The sequence below is a fragment of the Colius striatus genome, chromosome 7 (assembly GCF_028858725.1).
Source record: "Colius striatus isolate bColStr4 chromosome 7, bColStr4.1.hap1, whole genome shotgun sequence".
Taxonomy (NCBI): Eukaryota; Metazoa; Chordata; class Aves; order Coliiformes; family Coliidae; genus Colius; species Colius striatus.
The window spans coordinates 5,490,071-5,514,817 of NC_084765.1; the positions used below are offsets into that span (position 1 = coordinate 5,490,071).

At 36.8% G+C, this 24,747-nt stretch overlaps 1 protein-coding gene across 2 annotated transcripts in view; it reads left to right on the forward strand.

Annotated features, from left to right (window-relative positions):
- Positions 1-24,747, forward strand: part of ANO3 (anoctamin 3) — a 180,414-nt gene that overhangs the window by 24,003 nt on the left and 131,664 nt on the right. The window lies entirely within an intron of this gene.

Genomic DNA, 24,747 nt, shown 5'->3' on the forward strand with positions numbered 1-24,747 from the left:
TGAATCAGATGGAAAGCATATTTCCAAACTCTGATTTTATGAACATTGATTGCTGCTTCATGCCTATTTTTTTGTCTCAGCATTTCTACCAAAACACTCATGCATACAGAAGAATTCCAAATTCAGAGTAACATGACAGTTTCTAAAGTCAGAATTCATAAATCAAATTAAGTGGTTTTATTACTCCTGACAATAGGCTTTTAAACGCTTATTACTGTAGTAGTACAGATGTATGGTGTGGAACAGTTAATGTGACTAATACGATCTGTACCAGACCTGCCTGACAAACACCAAGTGCCAAGTTCAGTAGGAAACAACTTTTAATCATTTCAGTATGCTACATGCTTTGAAAGTCCATGGAATTTGAGGTAGATGTGTTTTCCTCAGTGAAGCACTTTTGGGGAGAGGTAAAACGTGTGGTGCAGGTAAGCCAGTCTAGAAGTTTAAATTATACTATGATCAAAAGCACCTGACAAGCGATGTGTCTGTCATGTTGTTGAGTTCAGATTATTCTGCATGTGTACATGGTAGTGTAATACTTTTAAAGACACTTGTTATCTTTTCTGAAAACAGACCTATCCAGTGTACCAAAACAGATTCTACATGATATCTAGCACTTCAAGTTCATGAAAGCAAGCTTTACGAAGCAATTACAACAAAGTAGGTGATTAAATGTTGGAGGTCTGTTTATCTTGCATTTATTTTGAACTTGTCATTTTTCATTGTTTGATAGGAATGGAATTCTTCCTTGGTGTTCATATGCATGTGTTCATGTACCTGCTTACAGCTGCTTGTGGTGTCAGTTATGAATTGAGGGGAAAAAGGTTTCCTCCATAGCTCTCTCTTTGTTTCTTTTTAAATTATAGGAATGTGTAATTAACCACAGAATCACAGAATCTTAAGGATTAGAAGGGACCTCAAAAGATCATCTAGTTCAAATCCACTGCCAGAGCAGGACCACCTAGAGTATTTCCATGACAATCACAGGCTATTTTCGATTGTGCAATATCTTTCTACAGAACGGAGTACTTTGTTCTATATGGTATGTCTTTTAATATCTGATGGACTACAGCATCTTCTAGTATCTGTGTGCTTGATTTATATTTGTAGTAGTATTAGTCATGATTTTTAGAATCATAGAATGGTAAGGGTTGGAAGGGACCTTTAGAGATCATCTAGTCCAATCCCCCTGCAGAAGCAGGGTCACCTAGATCAGGTCACATAGGAACATGTCCAGGAGGGTCTTGAAGACCTCCAAGGAAGGAGACTTCACAACCCCTCTGGGCAGCCTGTTCCACTGCTGCCTCACCCTCACAGTAAAATAGATTTTTCTTGTGTTTAAGTGGAACTTTTTGTGTTCCAGCTTAATCTCATTACCTGTTGCTAGCTACAATAGAAAAAAGGGATGTCCCAACTTCCTGACACTCACCATTTAGATATTTGTAAACATTAGTAAGATCTCCCCTCAGTCTCTTCTTTTCTAGACTAAACAGCCCCAGTTCCCGCAGCCTTTCCTAATATGAAAGATGTTCCAGTCCGCTGATCATCTTGGTGACCTTGTAAGGATTTTTGCAGCAAAACAGTTTGCGAAGCTTTGGGTTATCTGTGTTGAATTTTGTTACCAGCTGTACAATGTGAGACGACCGGAATTCATAAAAAAATAGAATCTATACAGGAATATTTGCTTTAATTTTTGAGTTTACATGGTCAAAATTTCTGTTTACACCTCTGAACTGACTTTATGGAACTGAAATAAAAGTTCACTTCAAAGTAAAACAAAAAGCTCACAAACAAAAAACCCTGAACCTCCAAATTTCTTGACACTAAGCTCTTGGTGTGTTCAGCTCCTGTATGACCATTGTGTTCACACAGCTATACTGTCTCCGTATTAGTATTTTTAGGTGAATTCTTGCAGTCTTGGCTAGAAAGCCAACCACTTGGAAACATCAAATCAGATGGTCCAGAGATATGTAGGGAAAATGGTACAAAAAGTTCTCCCATCATAATTTGTGGTTACTGTGATTCGAGAGATTTACTGGAAATGAAACAAACTTTATGGGAGCTTAAAGGTGGCAATTGAAAATAGCACTATAAAAAAATGTGTAGTGATTTTAATTGTGCTTGGAAGCCATGAAGTGTCTAAACTTAGTATTCTTCTAAGAGTATTATGACCTCAGGATAATGTCACTACAACCATTCCCATTTCTTTTCAATCCCGTATAAGGGAAACAAAGGAAAACTAAGACCAGTAGTATTATGTAAGCTGTCCAGACTAAAATTCATTCAAAATGCTTTTCAATACAGCAAAGCATTCCTTTTATGTACTCAGTGATAATTAGAAGTGAAAACCATGTAGTTTATATGAAAGTCATCTAAGCAATTCTAAACATGTTATACATAGTGATAGAAATGAGGTGGAGTGTTTTTCTTGTTACTAGTTACCTCCTGTCTGCCTGTTTCATGTTACTCTCTAATTTAGCAATTCAAATATTTTCATATTCTCTTTCTTAGTTACATCAGTTTTATGTACAATACTAATTTAAGTCATTAAAGAAGGCAGAAGATTTGAAATAGAAATCAATGACTCAACATTCCAGTGGTTGTTAGGTCTTTTCCCCTGGCAATGCCTTTGCTCATTTGAGTAACCCATGCTGTTTCTGCCGTAGCTAAGTTTCCAGAAGTAAATGTAGTGTTGTTTTATGACAATTGGTGGACACTGATGTGGGAAGATTGCACAATCTTGCCAAATTATAGCCATGTTGATGGATCTGAGACATGTGGTCTATGAATTAGATCAGGGCAGTGGGGTTTCTCATTTCTCTTTTCAATTGTTCTACAGTTGCTTGGAGGGCTTTGAGTAAATCAGTTGAGCTTTTCAAAGCGTTTCAGATTCATTCATGAAACTGCTTTGACACCTGTAATGTAAGGCTTCTGTGTGCCTCCTGCTATTAAAGTGGAAAACTTCATTACTGTGTATTTCTATATTGCTGTTACTGTTGATTTATCAGTGTGTTCAAAAAATAAGAGGGAATTAAACTATAAGAATGAGCAACTGGTATCAGAAAATAATTCAGTCATTGCAGTTACAGATAATTTAAACAATGAAGGAAGTATGATACTAACTTCCAGCAAAACAAAACTGAAGGTTCAAATGAAGAAAAACTGTAGGGCTGCATAGAAAAAAAAATAGTTAATAGCTATTTATTGATTTTTTTTTTTTGTAACAGCAAAAATGGTGTTGCCCTTATGATTTTTGGAAGTTTGCTGTAATTCTGTATATGTTAGTCCATTGCAAGGAGTATGGCAGAATTCACTGTCTCAAAACGTGTTTGTCTTTTATTATTAAAATGAAAAGCTATGGATGTTATTTGGAGCTGCTCAGAAAAAGTTAAACTGTGTATGAAAAGCCTAGCAAACTGTACTAAATAATTTTAGTTTTGCAAATACATTCTTTTCTGTATCATTCTGATATTGCATAGCATTTCCATATTCTCTGATTTAATGCATCAGGAATATGGATTTTACAATGTCAATATTGTAAGATGACATATCCACAGGACTTTGTGATTCTCACTTTGTGAAGTGAGAAGCAGCCCAGCCTCATCAAAGAGGTATTCTTGCTCACCTTTCCTCTCTTTCCCTGTGCTTCCTCCCACCTGCAGCACACTGTATGCACAGGCTTTCACATGCATAGAGTTCTTGGGTGAGATGCTTCAGCTTGCAAACTCTCCAGATAACTCTTTTTTTTTTTTTTTTTTCCTGCCAATTTAGTTTTTTGTTACCCTAACTGATTGAAACAGCCTGGGGAGGGATTTGATGGATGCCAAAGTTGAGAACAAGGGAGCAGGCAGGACTGGATGGCTGCAGGAGGGGAGGAGAAATGTTGGTGGGATGCAGAAGCAGAATGCTTTTGTGACCAGCTGGAATGACTTGCTGCTGCCAGAACTGTATATAACTTGTTCTCTTCCAAGTGGCAGTTTATCATTTTCTGGCAGATGCCAGTGTTGACAGATTTTGGAGTCTCTTGTGAAGTTTTCAAAGAATATTTTCCCTTCATTTTTTCATTATGTTCTCCTTATTTGCCTTTTTTGTATCTTTCTACTGTTACCATTAAGTAAAAATGTTGATGAAGGTATAACAGATCTTATTTAATAATTCCTTGTCTATATAAAAATGCCACCTCTTCCTCCCATTTTCTTCATGCTATCTATAATCTCCAGAGGGACACTGTGGTATATCATTTTGAGTGGGTGGTCAGCCTGTGCATATTTAGCACTCCCAGATTTGCCCTTGGAAGTTGGAATGTCTGCAGTGTGGGCTCTATTGTTCACTTTTTAGAGACTTGTGGACAACTGCATGACACAATGTAAAAAGTATTCCTGACCATTAAACATTTCTTTTCTTTTCCCACTCACTGGATTTAGAGTTATTTTCACTTCTTCAGAATTTTCTACATAAATGACAGGCCAGATAATAGCCTGAGTACTGGCCTAAATTTGGCTCCTTTTGCTGTCTCTTTCCATAAACATAGGTTATCAGGTGTGACTCAAAAGGAGTTGCAGAATCTGAAAGACAACAGCAGGAATGGATGTTTCCTCATAGAAATGCAGGAGCTCATATGGCAAAGTAACTTTTTATTAGAGTTGCACTTCAAAAAATAATCATTACAATACACTGATTTATGGGACAAACTGTGATGGAGCAACTGGTTGTATTTTTCTGTTACTCTTTTTCTCTCTTTTAGGCATTTAAAATGTGTGTTGTTCTTGGTATTCTCTTGTCCAAGCCAAGGATGTTTCAATACCATGTAAATCCAGTTTATACACTGAATCCAGCGCTAGGCATTTTTTTTTTTATTCAGTAAAAATACTGAAAATACTTTTAACATGTATTTATACTTTTAACAAGTATTTTCTCCATTATAATCTGGAAGAAGCAGAAAGGAACTGTTATACTCCTATGCCTTCACCATTAACAAAACACTTGCCTCCATTGGGAACTATTATTATCAATACGTCCAAGCACGCAGACTAAGAGTCTTAGTAATTTATTATGTACTCTTGACCCTGTGCTCTTTGTGGCTCGTGCTAGGTTGTAGGAGAAGTCCTGATGCCATCTATTTCCTTTGTGCTTCTCTTCCTTACACACCACTACACTTGCTCTGTATGAATGGGAAAGCTGAGATTTTCTTCTATTCCTGCAGAATTGGGAAACGTCAAACAGTTTAATCTAGGGGAACAGCCACTGTCCTCACAGAATTTTAGTTCAGGCAATACATAAAGATACTCCTACCTTTAGGTTCTTCAGACTTCTCAGATCTTGCATAATGCAGCAATGAGAGTAAAAATGCTGGTTAAGTCACCACCAAAAACATTCTACTTCCAGTTTGCAGTTTTAAAACATGTAAGGATTAGAAATGCTTTGTTTTTATTAAAAGATATTGCTAATATTTTTCTCTCCTCTGTTGTACAGGAGATAGGTGCTTTATGAATATTTTTTCCAGTGTTAAACTACTCATTTGTAGACCATTAATATTTTCCCTCAGTCCTGTGTTTCACTACTTCACAGCAGTTTATTGTAAAGACTGAAGCTCAGGAATGGTGAGTGGTTGTATATTTGTTGAACTCCTAGCCTGGTTAGGTTCTGTTAACCAAGCAATAGCGATGGCCATAAAAATCTCAAGACCTTCATCTCACACTGGCAAATTCTATGCTGTTTGTCTGCTCCCTGAGAAGAGACAGTGACTGTCAGCATTTTTGCAAAGAATAATGTGGTGACATGAGTCATAAATCTTTACATTTCAGCTGTTTTCACTCAAATTATGTTGGATTATCATCCATCAATTTTGAATACAGGAATTAAGGACGTTATTATGCACACTTAGAGTCTCAGTCGTGCAGGCTGGCCAAACACCTGGGAGACATCTCATCCAAGCTGATGCTGCCAGTCGGGTTGTCTGCTGGGACACACCTGACATATCCTGAAATATCCCAAGGACATTAGTAACCTAAGCCACCACCAGTCCTCATGGGATAAAAGTTTGTCCTCATACCCAACCTAAAACTCTCTCATTTGAAACTTTTACAACCTTTTGTATCTCTTTTATTTAGAATTTAGTCTCAAGAACAAAACAGAAACCTGGAATAATAATTAGGTATAAGTTGAAGTGAAAGAAAATGTAAAGTAGTGTTTCATATTCATGCTCTTTGAAAAATTGAAGGTCAGCATAAATATATTATCAAATGCACATTTGTAATGAAAAAAATGCTTTTATCCCTATCAAAAATAGCTAGCAGCTTGAAACTATGCAAAGATTGGTTGTATACAACCAAATGCTTTAAGAGAGCTACTCTGTATGCTTTAGATGCTGAGATTTAAAATATGTTTAATCTACAGCTAGAATACACTTCTACTGGAAAGAAAAAGGAGTAAGATTTTTAGTTGCTGAAATGCCCTTTTCTTTAATTCACGTGGCTCACCAGAGCTTTTCATGTTCTTTTAACGCCAATGAATTTTCTGGGGAATAATACCTCTTGCTTTGAACTGTCGAAATGAAATATAGGGCTTCAGATAAAACAGCTAAAGTCTGCCAGAAAAGAAATCAATAGAATCGTGCAGCTTTATGGCACAATACATGGATGGGAAGAGGTGGCTTGGAAATAAAGGAAGGTGAGATTGGCTTGAGTATTTCCAGAAATATCACATCGCTGGTGGTATGGAACAGCAGGTGCAAGCCTTACTGTTTTCCTAGATCACCTATATCTCCTACATTTAGCTGTGCATGTCAAGCAGTACTTTTTGCATCGTGTTGTTCAATGTAAGCGGAAGTTAATTGCACTTTCCAAAGTGACTAATTTACCTGATGAACAAAGGCTGTTCTACTGGCCTGTGCTTAATAATTTACCATATAAGGAAACCTGTCATCTGATTTAACTGTGTTTAGTAGCCTTGGGCCTATGACATCATCTACTATGCCATATAAAGCTTTATTGAGTAGAATTGTTCACTGCTGTTTATTCTGTTAGACTTTAACTAATAATTTGTCTTCTATTTCAACTGTAACAAAAATGATAGTTGTTGGGATAAAGAGAAGCTGAGTTTTTTATGATGATACAAGATTGCTTATCTGATGTGGTGAACACTTCGAGAAATTAGCAATCTAATTATAAAAGATGTTTGGATTGGCTCCATTTTGGATAACTTCAGCCTTCATTGTTCTGTGTTGATTGCTATTTTTCATTTTCCTAAGAAGAAAAGGGATCAATGTTTGTTAAATTAACTGTACTACTTTTTTGTTCACATCTCTCTCTTTTTTTTCTCGATTCTTCAAAAATTATTTTGGTAACATCTTTTCTACAATCTTTATATCCTATCAGGAGCACAGTAATTGCCTCACATAAAAAGTCTTAAATCTGTACGTTAGAAGGACCCAAAAATCAATATTTACCTCTTTCTCAAAACCTCACTTGAGCAAAATACATGACAGAAGTTGACTTTGTAATGATAACATAGCAGTGACAGTTTCACAATTTAATTAGGCTTTGTATGAAATTGTTTTTGTTTGCTTTACACCTATTCTTCAGAACTCATGGGAGGAAGGAAAATCTTTTCCACATCACAATGCATTGTTCATTCCAAAGAAGAAATTCAGCATTGACTTTCATCTCACATTTTTTAAACCAGTGACTCGATACCATCAGATCATTCTGCAGTTTTTCCCTTCTTTGATCTTAAATTCTGAGAATAATTTATTATCAGCAATAAATGCTATTACTTCCCTGTTCACCCTTTTTTCCCCCTCATGTAGAAATATCTTGAGCATCTTTGGTCCCAGTACATTATCCACTAACAATTTTTCTGCCACTCTGAAACGTATCTATTTATTCTTATATTTTGTTCCTAACTTTTAAATAAGTATTAATCTAGTTTTTTTTTAAAAAAAATATATGTCATAGCATCTTAGTTGTTGTAGAGATCTTAAACTCCGACGAAAGGAGTTGTTGAAAGGTTTTTTGGGAACGACCATATGCTATACCTACTGCTTCATTCTTGGTCATATGCTTGTCTGCTTCTAGTAGCTTTATGAGATGTGATTTCTGTGCTTGAGAGCTGTGTTCTTTGGGTTTTGTATTGTTTTTCATTATCTGCACAGTTACAAAGTCTAGATTTTGTCTCATTATTGGCATTATATCTGTCTAGGAATTCATACCTGTTGCTTCCTTTTTCCAAGGTGTACCAGGGAGATATGTTTAAATAGCAATCATCTTGGGGTTTTTCATACTTCATAGAATCATAGAATGGTACGGGTTGGAAGGGACCTTTAGAGATCATCTAGTCCAATTCCTCTTCAGAAGCAGGTTCACCTAGATCAGGTCACATAGGAACATGTTGAAGTGGATCTTGAAGACCTCCAAGGAAGGAGACTCCACAACCCCTCTGGGCAGCCTGTGCCAGGGCTCCCTCACTCTCCCAGTGAAATTGTTGTACATTGGCCATTTCAAATGATAGGATAAACCACTGCAAATAATCCTACAGTTTCTTATTAACCTTTCTATAAAACAAAGTCATAGAATATACAGTTCAGTTAGTGGGGTTTTGTACAAAACAAATCATAGAATCATAGAATGGTAGGGATTGGAAGGGACCTTTAGAGATCATCTAGTCCAGTGTCCCTGCAGAAGGAAGATCACCTAGATCAGGTCACATAGGAACATGTCCAGGTGGGTCCTGAAGACCTCCAAGGAAGGAGATTCCACAACCCCTCTGGGCAGCCTGTACCAGGGCTCCCTCACTCTCACGGTGAAATAGTTTTTTCTTATGTTTAACTGGAACTTTTTGTGTTCCAGCTTGATCCCATTACCCCTTGTCCTACTACTATCTACTATGGAAAAGAGGAATGTTCCAACCTCCTGACATCCGCCCTTTAGATATTTATAAATGTTAATAAGATCTCCCCTCAATCTTCTCTTCTCCAGACTAAACAGCCCCAGTTCCCGCAGCCTTTCCTTGTATGAACGATGTTCTATACCCTTGATCATCTTGATGGCCCTGCACTGGACTCTCTCCTGCACTTCCCTGTCCCTCTTGAGCTGAGGAGCCCAGAAGTGGACACAGGACTCCAGATGAGGCCTCACCAGGGCAGAGTAGAGAGGGAGAAGAACCTCCCTTGACCTGCTGGCCACACTCTTCTTGATGCATCCCAGAGTGCCATTTGCCTTCTCAGCCACGAGGGCACATTGCTGGCTCAATAATCATCAAAATATATGTTTGAGTTACTTAAGGTTGCAATTATTTTGATGCTTCAAATGGCTCTTTCTGAACATTAATAGCTCTGTTTGATTTAATATATTAAAGGGTAAGAAATACAGGATTACTTTTTAATTTTTATTATTTATATTTGATTTTACTCATCCAGAAAATAAATTTAAAAAAAAAAAAAAAGGGGGAATGAGGAACTACTTCATTTGAAGTATGCAATGAGAGCCCTTAGAGATATGCTTGTTCACTTTTTCCTCATGAATTTTGACAGGTGCCCTCTGTACTCCTCCAGTGATTTTATGACATAAACAGTGCACCATGGGTTATCATTTTCCTCAAAATATGAAGAGTTGCACAGGACTTGAGGTACTCTGAGACTAAAATGTGCTTAGCATTCTAACTTAGCTGGGGCTTCAGTTGGGTATTTTCTTAAAGGCTACCCTTAAAGTTGCTCCAACTTTTTTCCTATGTAGGCTCCTACTGTCAATTGGAAAACTCTGTGCTCAAATGAATATTGTTTCAAAAATAAGATGACATGCAGAGAACTAGATTTCTAAACTATTCTGATATGCAGGGGAGAGTTCTGCTTTTTCCTCAATGGTGTTTATACAGAATGGTCATAAATCTCATAAAAATTGATTGTGTTTTTCTCTTTAGGACAGAGTGATTTTTTTTCCCCTTTTAAAACAGATAAATCTTTGAATCTTCCCAATTCTACAAAAACCCCTGTGTACCACAGTACAATTAGAGCCGTAGGGGAGTTAATTTTGTAAGCAGCAGGCAGACAGTGCAAGAGGACGATTGTGTGCTCTGTATTCTGCTGTTGTCCTGGCACAATGTTCTTTGCAGAGCTCGGATCAAATGTCACTGCAGTTCACCAAGGACAGTGAAACTGCATTAAAATAAGATATGTCAGTCTTATCTAACCTAGTGTTCTATTTGTGGGTCAAAAAATGTTCATTCAAGTTTGAATTGCTATGAGATAGGAGAGGATGATCATAAAAAAAAGATGATGTTACACTTTACTCAGGAGGATCAGAAGAACCCTCATGAACAAGTCAGATCCCATGACTGCTTTGTCCTTTTGTGAGCTTGCACTAAATTTATAGAAATTTATATTCATAGCTCTGAGTTTTCAACTTCTGTGAAGTTAATAATTAGTATTCTTGGATAAACCAAAATCCCCTCAAATCCCATGGCCACATACCACTAGTAACAAATTTCTCAGCATTGGACTAGAATTCTGACTGCTCAATATTCATCAATGAATCCATCGCTCAACAAAAAATGAAGCAGTGTTTGGTGCGTGAGGAAGAAATTATACCCTACATAAAGTGAGGAACTTCAGTTCACACCAAAAACCTTCTTTCTCAGACCAAAGTCATGCCCAGAAAAGAAACTGAGTATTATTGTGAAATAAAAATTGAGAACCAGACAGGATGCAGAACTCAGCCATAACATAAAGCACTGTATACAGCATCCTCAGTGTGTTGTATGGCCCTGGATATCTCACCTGAAATGCAACCCAGCTGAGCTAGAAGTACTTGGGAAAGGGCTAGACCCAGAGAATGGCCTCAGTCCTAGGAAGACAGCAAATGACTAAAAGTGGTCAGATCAGGAAACGATCCATCACAATAAAACTAGAAAGTTGGTTATCAGGGATCCCTTATTTACTCTTTTTGGATAATTCAGGGATATGATGCTACTCTATGACAGGATCAGGTGAGCAGAAATAAGGCAAAATTAAACTAGGAGGATAGTTTTGCCCTGCTAGCATGTATTGTAGAGTTCAAGAGACTTGAAATGGTTAGAAAAACATGGAGAATTGTGTCAGGTCAATAGAAATCCTGGCCCTGATGATGGAGCTCTCCAGGCAACACAGCACAGGAAGCCATTGGGCCTTGCTAGTGAGATAATCACTCTCCATCCGACCTTTTTGCTCAAACTCTTTTTCCACTAAACCTACACTGATGCTTCAGAAACATAGTATTAGGCTAGGTAGGCATTTTTAAGAACCAATATGCCCTAGATAACCAGGTGAGGATTTATGCTGTTGTTAAGTCAGCAGTTAAATAAATTGCTTTATTGTGCAGTGTGTTCCTTGAAGAGCAAGGAGAGGAGCTCAGACCGCCCTTCTTCCAGAGTTAAAGTAGAACCAGTCCCTGCCTCATAATTCAAATGGAGAGCATAAAAAAATCTTTATGAGAAAATAAAATGTAATGTCAAGCACATTTATTAGTTTAATCTTCCAGCGTTCATTGTAAGAATGAAGGAACCTCTCTATGTTTACTGTAAATCATATTTATGCATTCCTTTCTGGCCCCACAAATGCCATAACTGACCTTTAGAGAAACTGAAAGGCTCCTTATTTCCTAAAGCACCAGCTTGCACATCTGGTTTATGCTGCATCAGCTGACAGCAGTCATAGCACTAAATATGTTCACAGACCTTCCTTTTCCCCATTGGTGATGCTATTAAAGATATTATTACCACATTAAACTTAATTTTGTGTTTGTTGAATAAATAAGAACTCATGAATAAAATTCATTCTATATTCATTTCATGAATTATCTGAGGACTTGAGTTGTTAATATCACTCTAGTTCACTGTGTTTTGCCTTTCAGTCTTTCCCACAGGCTGAATATTTTTTACCTATAAACCAATGTAAAAATAACCATAATGGTCATCAAAGTTTTACCAGTAATGAAGACAGCTCACACAACTGTCTCATATTTTTTCCTAGCTTGGAAAGGAAAGCAGAAGGAACAGAATCCAGTATAGTTTCTTCATTTTTTATATGGAAATGGATAACATATTACCTTAAATATGGTTTCTGATTTATGAAGGGGGGGTTTAAAGTACTTTTCTGAGAGCTGAAATGTTGGCTTATTTCATGCTGAGAAGTTTGATCTTATCTAGACTCATTCTCATTCCTCTAGCTTTTTGGTACTTAGGTATATTTTATATTAAGAAATTATCATCTAGTTTGGATTTTTAAGTTGATAGTTAATATAACTCTTCTTCATGGCAGCAACAAAGCTACTGTCATATTGGGTACTGTTGAGCTTCTATTAAAACCAGAACAGCTATTAGGTTTAATTTTTTAAATATATTAAATTCTTTTATCTCTAAAATGTTTTAAGAACAGCTTTATCCTATATAACAAAAATGTAACACAGAAATATCAATATATATTAATTTCTTTAACATATCAATATGAATTTAGATGTTTTAAACCTGTTTCCAAGAGATGACAATACTGCAAACAGTACATTTGGTCACTTTAGATCCATAGGGTCAAAATATTTTCATGATCTATTCCTAGCAAATTTCCCATGACAAAAGATTTTACTCTGAATAATTTCTTTTAAGATTTTCCTATACATCCCATTTACCATGAATTTGCAGGTATGTCATGGAGACAACATTAGTTTCAATGAAGAGGGCTTTGTTGTGAAACAAACAGATATGGCACTTGGATGGTAAAAGTAAGCAGTCAATACATTTTTATATGCCTGAATTGAAAATATAAATTTAAAAGCTTATGTTAAAATAAACCTGCAAAATCCAAATATTCAAAATGTAAGAAATTGTGAATTGTGCTTATGAAGCACAGCTCCTTACAATGAATAACGTTATCTTCTCTGTGAGACAAACCCTAATTGCCTGCAAGGCAACATTTTTTACCTTCGTGAGTAAAAATGTATGTGCTGTGTAATTGCAGATTGTATCAGATGCAGAAGACATTATTTTGGATTGTACAAGTAGCTCTAAAGTTTGCAGGATGTGCAAATACATTTTGTGAAGCTTTAAATGAAAGCAAACTACACAAATTGACTGTAAAAATAATAATACAAAAGACTGATACAGGTCTATTGCTAAAATGCATCAGAGATTCAGAAGCACTGGAGTAGCTGCTGTTTCTTGTGGTACTTCAACACTTTAATTCATTGAAGATGGAAAGTAACTCAGGAACTCATCCACTTTTGGTTTTTAATCTGAAATGTGGTCGAGGACCACTAGAGAGCTGAAATTGTCTTGTTCTGTCTATTTATCTATGTATCTGTCACATTCAAAGTTATTTTTCAGCTTCAGAAATTCCTAGAAGGACTATAAACCTTTAGCACTATCATGTTGAAAGATTCTCTGTTTTCAGTTTTTGAGTTGATGTGACAAATCTAACGGGAACTGTTGGAACTACATGATGAAGTAGGATCATGCTGTCAGGGCCTGCCACTAAGAAACAGAAGGGAAGGAAATGATGAGAAAATGAGCTGTGGGAAAATTCAGCATTTATGGCTTTCACTTTTTTTTCCCCTATATTTTTATCTTTACTGTTGCAGAGGGCCATTGAGTTTCCTGTTAATTTCCTCCAGTTTTAGGTGGTCAGATGGTACTGTCACTAGAGGATATAAAAATAACTGCAGGCCTTATCAGTAGCAAAAACCAAGCTGAAATATGGGTTGAAGTTCAAGTTTTAGCTTAATCTATAGGTCTGCTGGAGTACTGAACTGAGAAAAAAACAAACCAACCATTGTTAGTAGAGCTTATGGCTAGAAAAAGGAAGAAAATAGTAGCAAAGGTACCTGATGAGTCACTGTTATGTTCTCCAACCCCTAGTTTCCAAGTGTTGAAGGACCTAAAACCTTTGTGGTACAGGGGAAAGCTGAACTAGGATATTTTTAAATCTGGATTTAGTTAATCAATGGGAACAATGGTTCTATATAATGAACTTCAAGATATTCAGTTTGAGATGTTAAAAACTGATTCTGTGGGACAGTATATTACTGTCTGTGATGAAATCCATTTGTGGTGTCAGAAGAAAACTGGTCATCTTAACCTTATTTCAAAATCAGTTGGATCTGTTTGTTTTTTTTTTTTCTGAAGTATCCTAGGGTGTGGATTTTGCAGTCTGGTCAGGATCTTTGGCTGTTTATTAATACATGAGAATAAGAGACTGAGATACTTGAAAAAGAAAATAAAAATTGATCTTTTGGTAGTTAAAATGCCAGGTTTCTGAGGCTTCAAAGAACAGCTCTGAAACAGTATCACAGGGAAACAGCCACCAGCCTCACCCTTCCCTGAGGGAGTAAATACTCTTATTCGCTGAGGGCTCTGGGGTTACACATGTGGCTGTGTGGGTCCACCTCCTGAAAATGACACAGTTAAATTTCCCTCAAAGCCAGTTAACTTGCACAGAGTCCTATATTTGAGAAAGATATTCAGTCTATGCCAACAAGGCTCTTCTAATGAATTCCAAGCACTAGAACTTTCTTTTAATTCAGTATCATCTAATAGGAAGCACAAGCTCTGATTAGCTGATAAATGAAGTGATCTTTGTGTATTCAGCAGCTATTCGACCATCAGATCATATCTTTGGAGCTCTGTTTCTCAGAGGCTAGAGTGAAAATATGTTATTTGCAGAAATGAGGATGAAAGTGGATAGCAATGGACAGGTTTTTGATTGAGTGGTGAACAATTCTTCTTCAAATGTGATTATCAATCCTTAATACCAAATTTTAAATAATAAACATTAGACTTAATTCAAATAAATCTAGTTTATAAAAATTATCTAGATTTCCACAGTTAGAATTACAATACTTCCTTAGCTCTGAGTCTTTCCACACAGACTTCTGTTTCTCTGAAGTATTTGCTCTGGGTGATATAAGAAGCAGCAATTTCTTTTTTTTTTTTTTTACTTTAATTGGTGGGATTTGTTCAGACATGCTGCAACCTTTTATCCCTAGCATCCTCTTCTCAACTATTCTGCAGGGATTCCCTGTTACTCATGAGCTCAGGCAAGCCTTGTACTATAATCTGAAGATGATAAGGTGCAGATGTTTTTGGTGTGTACTCTGGAAAGATGATCCTCAGCCCAGGATCTGCAGGTCAGGCAGCTCTGCCTTGTGCTCTCTTTAATTAGCTGTCTGCTCCTGTTGCCATCTGCTGCTGCAGTGAGTCTACAAATAGAGATTCTGTCTTAAACCAATGTTGCATTGCTCCAGCAATGTTTCTTGCCTAGAGCAGAGCCACTCTGCCAGAAACACCTTGGGAACTCGGGACCATGCACCAGAATGCAGGGACAGGCCATGCTAAAGCAGCTTAGCTGGAGACCACTGTGCCACTGAGATAAAGGACTTTTTTCTTTCCTGTCTTTCTGCAAATTGAAGAAATATCTCTGAGGGAAAGACGGTGTTTGGAAAGAAGCAACAGCTTTTGCAGTGCAAGAGGTTGCACAAGCTTCTCTTAATTTAGAGAATTTTGGGGAGTATGAACATTTTACTTAGAGAAGCCCTGGAGCTGTTCCAAACACATCAAGAATAAGTGTAAAAGCTACCTAGGTCCTTCTTTTCCCCTGAATCTGTAATACTTGTTATGCAAAGTATAGCAACAGAAAACAATGTTGTGTACAAATCACATCAAAGATGTGCTTGGTATGACTGGGAAAGAGGTATTGGTCTTACACAACTTCCTGTTAGATTTTGCAGATGATGTTAGAAAACTTGTGTGTTAGCTGTAATCTGAATTCATATTGATTGCTTCACTTTTTGTAAATATTTACATGTAATGTGATACCATATTAAAAATATCCATCAGGAATAATTAAATACCTAATCTCATATTCCGTTTCTGTGAGTTTATTTGGAAAATCTGGGATAAGCTTCCACAGTAAAGTGCTGTGATATGATGACTACAAAATGCCACGTCTTCTGGCTGAGGCAGTGTAAAAATGAAATGTGGGGCCTTGTCTTTGGATTATGAGGGGGGAAAAGAAAAATAAACTATCCAGTGACACAGCAAGATCCTTGTAATCTTTCATGGCATCTTATCAATACTGGACTGAATCTGTGGCTTAGTACTTTTCTTTTCCCCCATTTGATTTGTAAAGTAATTGGATAAAGAGGAAAATATTAATTCAAACTGGTAAAACCGTACCAAAGCAAATAATGAGATCGCATACATGTTTGCTCTCCTAGTTATAAATAAACTTGGAGCTCCCTCTAGTGAGATTTCAGAACATAATGATATGTTTGCCGTCTGAGTCAAGTTAGGAAATTAAACACCCCATTGGTCAGACAAGCAAAAATAAACAAATATGGATAATTAATTTAAATAATTTAGAGGGTGAAAAGCTATTTGGGAATATTTTCTCTGTAGTTCACTTCATCTCAGCTCCCTAAAATGTTGTAACTGAGTTTATTAGTTTCTTACTGTTTCTTTTCTCTTTAACTGCTTTCATGGACTATTTATAAATGAGTTTCATAGTTCAGGTTCAGCTTGGCAATCAGAAGCAATTTTTTTAAAAAATTCTTCTGAAGTGCAGTATCTCAAGGATTTGAGCCTGTAACTTGCCAGATGTGTTTTCTCATGAGTCTTCCAATATTTCCTGCTACCAGTCATTAGCGTGCGAAGCGACTTTCCTGTGGTATTTTGGTGCTTCAAGGTCTGATTTCGGTAGGAATATGGAGAAGAATTGACAACTTTGAGGATGAAAAATTGTCAAAGAGTCCTTCAATTAGGTTAATTTTGGCTTTGTTTTGATAAATGGAGTGGGGAAGGCAAAGGCAGCTCAGATCATCAGTTGGTATAAACAAACTCTATTTTTGGGCCAAATCAGATCTGTCCCAAGTCACTTAATGGGGAGCAGTATCCGGTCTGTCTATATCTAGTCATTCTTTTTCTCTCTGTCAATGCCCAGAGAGCCCAAACTAAATCATTCACTGTAACAGGAAAGGCTTGCACATTTTGTATGAGAAATAGCCACTGCTCCAAAGTCCTTATGAGCTAAATATAACATAGATAAAACGTAGGGGAAAGGAAAGTGCTATTAGGCTAGTTGATAGGGGGAAAAGAAAAAAAGATTGATACTACTTCAACAAAGGAATCAAGGGTTGGTGCATATTGTTGGGTAGAGGTACATTTGGGCTTGTTCTGCTTATCCTTGAGCTTCCTTCCTGAAATAATAAAACCTGCTGGAAAGAATGGTAACTCAATGTGGGTAATGGTCCTCTGTGAGTGTGCTTAAAAGTCTATTGGGCTACAGTAGACTCTTGATGCCCCAGAAAAAAAGATAAATCAAGGTATTCAATAACTGCATCTTCCCTCTGTTTTTATGCTACTAGTATTTTTTTTACCCTAATTGTAGACTAAGGATAAATCCAGACAAGCTTATTTCTAGCTGTCCTGGCTGTAGGCTTTGGTCATGCTGACATTCATTAAGCATGCTTCTCCTACTCAAAAACCTCAGTTCAGACTTTGTTAGGAAAGTTCAGACATTAATTGCAGCTAGTAAATGCCAATCATCACTGAAACTGCATAAGCAAACACCTTCTAGAGTTCATTTTTTAAATTAAATACCAAAAAAAGTCAGGATTGACTGTCTGTGCCAAATTAACTGTTTAAGGAGGACAAGATATATGAAGAAAAGGTTCTGGATTCTTTTCAATAAGGTTTTTTTTTAAATAAAACTATTATAATGATAGAACATTTGACTACAGACCACGAAGTGTCAGGAAACGTGAGAAAAACACAAGAGTATGCTGAAGAGCCATTCCTTCCCCCTGAGGCTCAAGTCTCACAGTTTTCCATCTAGCTGATTGGAGAGCAGTAGAAGTCGCTTGGCCTTAAGGCAAGATAACTATCAGATCGTAATAATTCTGTCAAAGGCAGTCTTGTATATTTCTAATAATTACCAGCTTAAGTGAGCCAGATTTAAAATTTACATTGTTCCCTGGAAAATCGTTCTGAAATAACTATTATATTCCCATTTTACTCCAATAATTTTTCTTTTACTAGAACAGTTTTTCATCTCTCTTAATTTTCATACCATTAGTCTACATGTAGAGAATAAATTCAATTATACTTTGGAGTGTCTGCTTTCAGATTTAAGTTGTGTGATAATGGATATTATCAATCTCTTCAATTAGTTTCAACTATTCTAAAAAATATCCAAAGGAATATATGGGAAGATTTATTGAAAGTGGAACGTATCCAGATTAAGAACATGAATATGGCAGTAAACAACATCCTTTGCTGTTCTTTGACATCACCACTTTTGATCATACCACCAGGGTCACATCTCCAGAACTCTGCAGATTCACACATAGAAGTTAAACTTGTATGGTTGAAAATATATCTCATTTTAACATCCAAGGGGAACATGCCATTTCTAAGTTAACCTAAACTTCCTCCATCAGAGGTTCGTTATTTTCTCTAATACAGTATGCTGAAGTAGGATCTTTGATTCTAGTTTTTATCATCCTATGATGGCAGCGTGTTTCATAAAAATTGAAGCAAGTAAAGGAGCACGTGCTTTCAATAAGCCTGACTGCTTCCATTAGGAGTTCACCTGATCTGCTACATTTTTTTTTCCCCAAGATCCAGGTTTTCTGATGTTCTGGACTGTGATTTTTATTTGTTTATTTAACAGAAGTTAAGGTCTTTGACAATCCCGATTTTCTTCAGAAGTGCTCTTTTTCAAATTGTGAATGCTCTCTGCTGAAAGTGAACAATTAATAATTATGAATGCTGTTCACCTGGGAGATGATCCTTTTCTAAAACACTTGCCCAAATAAACATTTCTGTTTCAAAGGGGAAAAGTTGAAGCAAAGAGAGAGAGAAGGAAATGTCATGTATACAGGAGTAATATGAGTTTGAAGGCTGTGGTAGACTGCTATACAAGGGCGTATTGCTGGCCACATTCAGAGAGCACTTAGTGGCACATGGAGTGGAGCTGTCAAGGCTCTCTAGACCTCAGGACTTTGCTCTTGAGACTCTTCGACTCCAGTCAGTCAAGTTGCACTAACATCATTTTCTCCTATTGGTGCTGCAAAGAAATAAGAAGACTTTAGCTTTGCCATGTGCATTAAAAGGAGTCCTAAAACCAGTCTTATAAGAGGAAAACTCATTGTTTATTCAAGGGTGGGAGAGAGGGAGGTTTGCTTGTTTTTTTACTAGTTCTGTGATAGAATTATTTCTCATCTCATACTCATTCTCAACGTGTTTTTGGTGTGTCTGTAGGGAACATGTTGGCCCACCAGACTAACTCACAGGACACAGCTGGATTCTATGGTTGCTTATGGTATGGAGCATGAAAAGAAATTCTTGACTTTTAATTGTCTGTCAGAAATGACCATTCTATAAGTACCAAGGGAAAGTGCAAGATAGCAAGGTCAAAGCCAGGGCTTGGAGGTGTTTGTGTGTCTGTAAGTGTGTAATTAACTTTTGCTAGTAATTACAAATGATAATTCATGTAGTTCACCTTTGTTTTGCCCTCCAAATGGTATCAAAGAGATGCAAGAGAGATTTTTTTTTGCAAAGATATTCCAGATAACTTGAATGAAAATGGAAGTTAACCTCCCTTCAGACTTTTTAGATCTTGTCAGCACCACCTCAGCCTGAGTCCAGCCAAGTTCCTACCCCAGTTTCCATTTCTGTGAGCAGAGATGCCTGGATCAGCTCCAGACGTGCAGGTAGGCAACACCATGCTTGTTTTACTGCTGGAGTCTGGTGCCTTCAGCATGTTTACACAGCCCCTTGGCTGGACGTAACTCACACTGAGCACAGCTACGCGGGAAACTTTTAAAATGCTTTTAGCATGTGTGCACCACTGTTTCTGCTTCAGTAAAGCAGCTGGGTAGGTCACGGGCTGTGAAAGGAAAAATTGGGAAGCTGTCATAGCTATCTGTGATAGCAGGGGGACAACACTTTGATCTTAAAAGTTTCATTGAGTGCTATGTTGCAGCATATAGCAGAATATAAACCTCTCAAATTCTAGGTGTCTCCTATCTACCAGATGTTTCCTTTTTCTCTTACTGAAGCTGTTTAGGAGGTACTGGTTCATATAAATTATTAAGTATTTATCATAGCAGCAATTTTCACCCAGCTGAAATCACATGCCATCAAATGCCTTTCCTGTGGTCACATAAATATTTAACTGGTGTGAAATGGGCTTGAGGAGAGCAGAGATTTTAATTATTTCTTATACTTTCTAGAAGAATATTTATCATGAGACTTGTTATTCAGTGGTGGAAGATGCTACTCCGTTAGTAACTAGGGAAAATGAGAGGAAAACCTAGGACTGAATGCCCAGGTGTGTCAGGTGCAAACAGATGACTCTAAGGCAAGGAAGGCATAGAAATTAAACTTTTAGATTTCTTGGAAGATTATAATACCTTTAATATTTTGTTTCTCCCTCACTCTACTACTTGTTAAAATAGGGATAACTCTAGCACCATTGATCTCTAGAGGACAAAACACTAAAATAAAAAATGATGCTATGAGTCTTTTAAGTTTTTCCTTGCAATTATTTGTAATTGGATTATTTTCATTAGTCTTGACTGTGCTTTCTGATTTTAGAGTTTCTGTTTAAAAAAAACCAAACAACAAACAAAGCCACCTGAGATTTTTACTGTGGTTGAAAAACAAGAACCAATTACAGGGAATGGTTTAGTATTTTTGAAATGAGGCCAGATAAGGAAAGAGAAGCAGGGAGAGTGGAGTTGTTCCTACCAGCCTCTGTCTTCTGCAAGCAATGGTCTACTTCCAGCCTACCTAGCAATGGGAAAATCTGTCATCTGCTGTCATGCTACTTCCATGGTATCTTTATAGTCCTCTCCTTCCAGGCTTTTCAGAGAGGCTACATCATGATACTTCATGGGCTGTTTGAAGTCCTGTGTGTTACTTGTATTTGAGAATAAATCCATCTTTGTGCATAAAATAATCTAGGTGTTAGGTTGATAAAGCAGCATGAGCACAGAAGCACCATGATCTATCCCCTGGAAAGGAGGAAGAACAATAGCTGTCAGCTGTTCTCTAAGAGGGATAATTGTTTTTATCACTCAGGCACAAGTCTGTTTACATTAAAAGGAGGCACAAATAACTCTGAGAAATAACTAACTGGTTTACCTGAAATAAACCTCAGGCTTCCAGGAAATAGCAGTATGTTTCCTCTTCATGATGTCTCACCGAAAATCTGCATGTCTGGCAAAGCAGTGACATAAAAGTGACAAGTTATTAATATTCAAACAGACAGCTGTTTCAGGGAGGTATCAGTGAGTATTTTCCTCTCACCATACTTGATCATTGTTTTGCTCTTTTCTACAGTATCAATAGATGAACCAAAATGAAAGTCAGAAAAGTTCAACCGCCCAAGTCCACGTTCCTCATTCACCTCCCATTTTCATCTGCTGCTCTTAGCTGTGAACATGGGCTCTTTTTGCAGCATAAACTCATTGCAACCCCTATCCTGCAACACAATTCATCACTACCAAGATTAAATGATTTATGTTATCATGTTTTTTCCTGCCACATGTCACCAGGGTGGTCCTCCCTTTTAAGTCCAGGGAAGAGGTTCAGATACACAATGTTTGTAGCAATAGGGATTGTCTTTATTTGTGTACATTCGTAATGGGATAGACAGTTTATAGAGAGTATGCCGGCATTTTTCTTTGTAGGTGGAAGAGAAAAAAAGAAGAACCAAAAATATGCCAGAGTCAAAATTTTTGAAGGAATAGTGAAGATAAGTTCTCTTAGGCTTGTTCAGTCTTTGCAACATTTTGCTCAAAACATGAATGCATCTATATAATGGTTTTATGCATTTTTCTATTTTTTTTTTGCTTCTTTTCCATCTAATTCTTTCATAAGCCACCAGAAATAGGAAATAGATTTATAGTCTTTCTTTTTGCTAAATTTGTCTTTTACCTCATTTCTCATACAATTTAAATCTAACTTTCTTAGAGGATTTATTATATTACTGTGACAGTGTTGCTGGTATGAATTTGTCCTGGTAAAATGTTCATCTCTTTCTTGTAATATCCAGAACGTCATTCAATTCTAAAATGCCAAGAAACTCTACTGTATTATTTTCTTAGTAACTGAATAATTGAAAAACAGATATTTTCAGAACAAATAAATATCTGCTCACTATTACTACATTTTGTAACGAATATTTCTTCTTAGACTAGTTTGCTGCCATGTTCGATTTAGGGGTTTGTATTATTTTTGTTTCACTTCTTTATCTGAGAACATTAGGCCTAGATGTAAAAATATGTGGTACTACACTAACAGAATCTCTAATATACTCATTTACTTTAATCCTAAGTAAATCTGTTTTGGTATTTAAAGGATTCCTCAGTTTAAGGCCTATTCAGCGCAAAAGAACCTGGTGCTATTTTCACTGGCCAGTGGATGTCACTATTACAATGCAAATATAACTAAAAATAGCCAAGGATAACTTCCAACTGTGATATTAATGAATTAAAATCCATTTTTAAAAGGCTCATGTTTCTTAATAATCCGTTATCGTGTATCTTAATAATCCGAATCTTTAAAGTTAGGGATAAAAAATATAGGCAATTAAACTATTCCACCTCTTGGGGAGGATGGGATTATTTGCTCTGGGTAGTGTGTGGACCTTTGGTACACAGCACTGAATCGGCCACATCATGCTGCTCAGGGCTTGCAAATGCAAGGTGGAAACAGGCTGTGGCTGAGGAAGCAGCTCTGACACTCTTCACCTACCAGTTCCATCATTGTAATACAACTGGAAGCATTTCTGTTATATACTTTTGGTCATGAGGTGGGAACCATCTGTTATTCAAAAGCTACATTTACTATTCCATAATTACTGGGGCAATTACTTTACTGAGGTAGAGTGTACTAAAACGTAGAATCAACATGTGGTACCAGGCTCACATAGTTTATTGACATCTTTTCTGTTGCCTTTGTCTAATCAACTAGTAATCACAAAATTTATGGCTTTCATTGCTGTTACAAGAATAGTTAGTATAAAGAGAATGATTTCTTGGAGTGATGACAAATCTCTCATATGCACACATGTATTTTAAAAATATATACAGACATATGTATATATATATAAATAAGAAATTTATGGGTTTGTCTCAGCTATCACTGTATGACTCAAAATGTGTTAAACTTGGAGATGGACAGCTGGCAAAGAGTGGTCATAAAAAAATGTATGATTTTCAGGAGTCACTGAAGACTATTTTTCACCCTTCTCCTTTCCACAGCTCTATTTGCTTTTCTCAGAAGAACCCTAACCCCGTTACATTCTGTAGTATAGTATACTAAAGTCTCCTGTATTCTTGTGATTTTTCTTGTGGAAAAAGCAATGAGAAATATACTTCTGTATATTTGTATGTATGCATTTGTGTAAATATAGACATAGATACATAGAGCTTGACTTACTGACAGCTTGCAGAGGCAGTCTGAGTTATCCTATCCAAGTAGACAGTTTACGGAGTTCAATAGTTGTTATTGACTACAGGTTTTGCAGTCATAAAATGTAGAAAAAGTTCAATTTAAAGATAAGAAAAAACTATGTCACTGAACAGGCTGCCCAGAGGGGTTGTGGAGTCTCCTTCCTTGGAGGTCTTCAAGACCTGACTGGACATGTTCCTATGTGACCTGATCTAGGTGAACCTGTTTCTGCAGGGGGATTGGACTAGATGATCTCTAAAGGTCCCTTCCAACCCTACCATTCTATGATGTAACTCATATGAACATAAACAGTAAAAATATGGAAAATCATGGGGCTTCTCATTTGGGTTATTACTTGTTTAAAGCTAATTGCTAATTACATGGCCTACCTCTCTTAAAATGTGCAATTTGCAGGGATCAAACATCCTCTCCATAAGCACATCACCACTTGTCATGGTTTTATGCATGTCTTGCTTTAGTCACCTTAAGCTAGAAACCTAGGTTTTGCCAATGACCTGGCAAAATATTTTCCCAAAGAAGTTAAAAATATGACACTGCTTCTCTGAAGTTTAAAATAGATGGTAGAATGGCTGAAACCTACCTACCTAGTGGCTTATCCCAGGCACATGCGGGCTGGGGGAGGTGGTACATTTGCCAGGTTATCCTCTTTTTCTCTACATACGCTGTATTGGGGTTCTATCCTTGTTTTGAGGAACTGAAGGATCCAGTTCAAATGATATAGTGCGTGCTTGCAGGTATGCAACTTACACAATCTTAGTGGAATTTGATTTCTTTGCACTTCTAAAGGAATAAAGGAGAGAGTAATACTCCATCATGCTTTGTAACATTTCTAAATATATGTGTTTTGCCACTCTTGTTAAACCTTCTGATCATGCATCACGAAACCATCAAGCTCTTCTGCAGTGCTGACAGTATGTGCTTTTGAGATAAACAGTGAAACAAGAAGCATGTGACAGACAACTGGCATGTTCATTTTGAGATACTGCAGTCTTCAGATTTGGACAATAGCATATGAAATTACTAGAAACTACTCTTGTTTTCAGATCATAGAGGAAATGATATCTATTGATATCAAGTGCAAAGCTTTTGTATCTATTTTCTAAACAGTTTACATTGTTTTTCTAACAATTTGCAGATTTTGCCTTGAGTGCCTTGAGATTGACAAATATTTTTCTGCTCTTGACAGCTTACTTCATCCCTATAGTTCTAAATGATGCTGAATTAAGATATAGTACAGTCAGTCAGTTC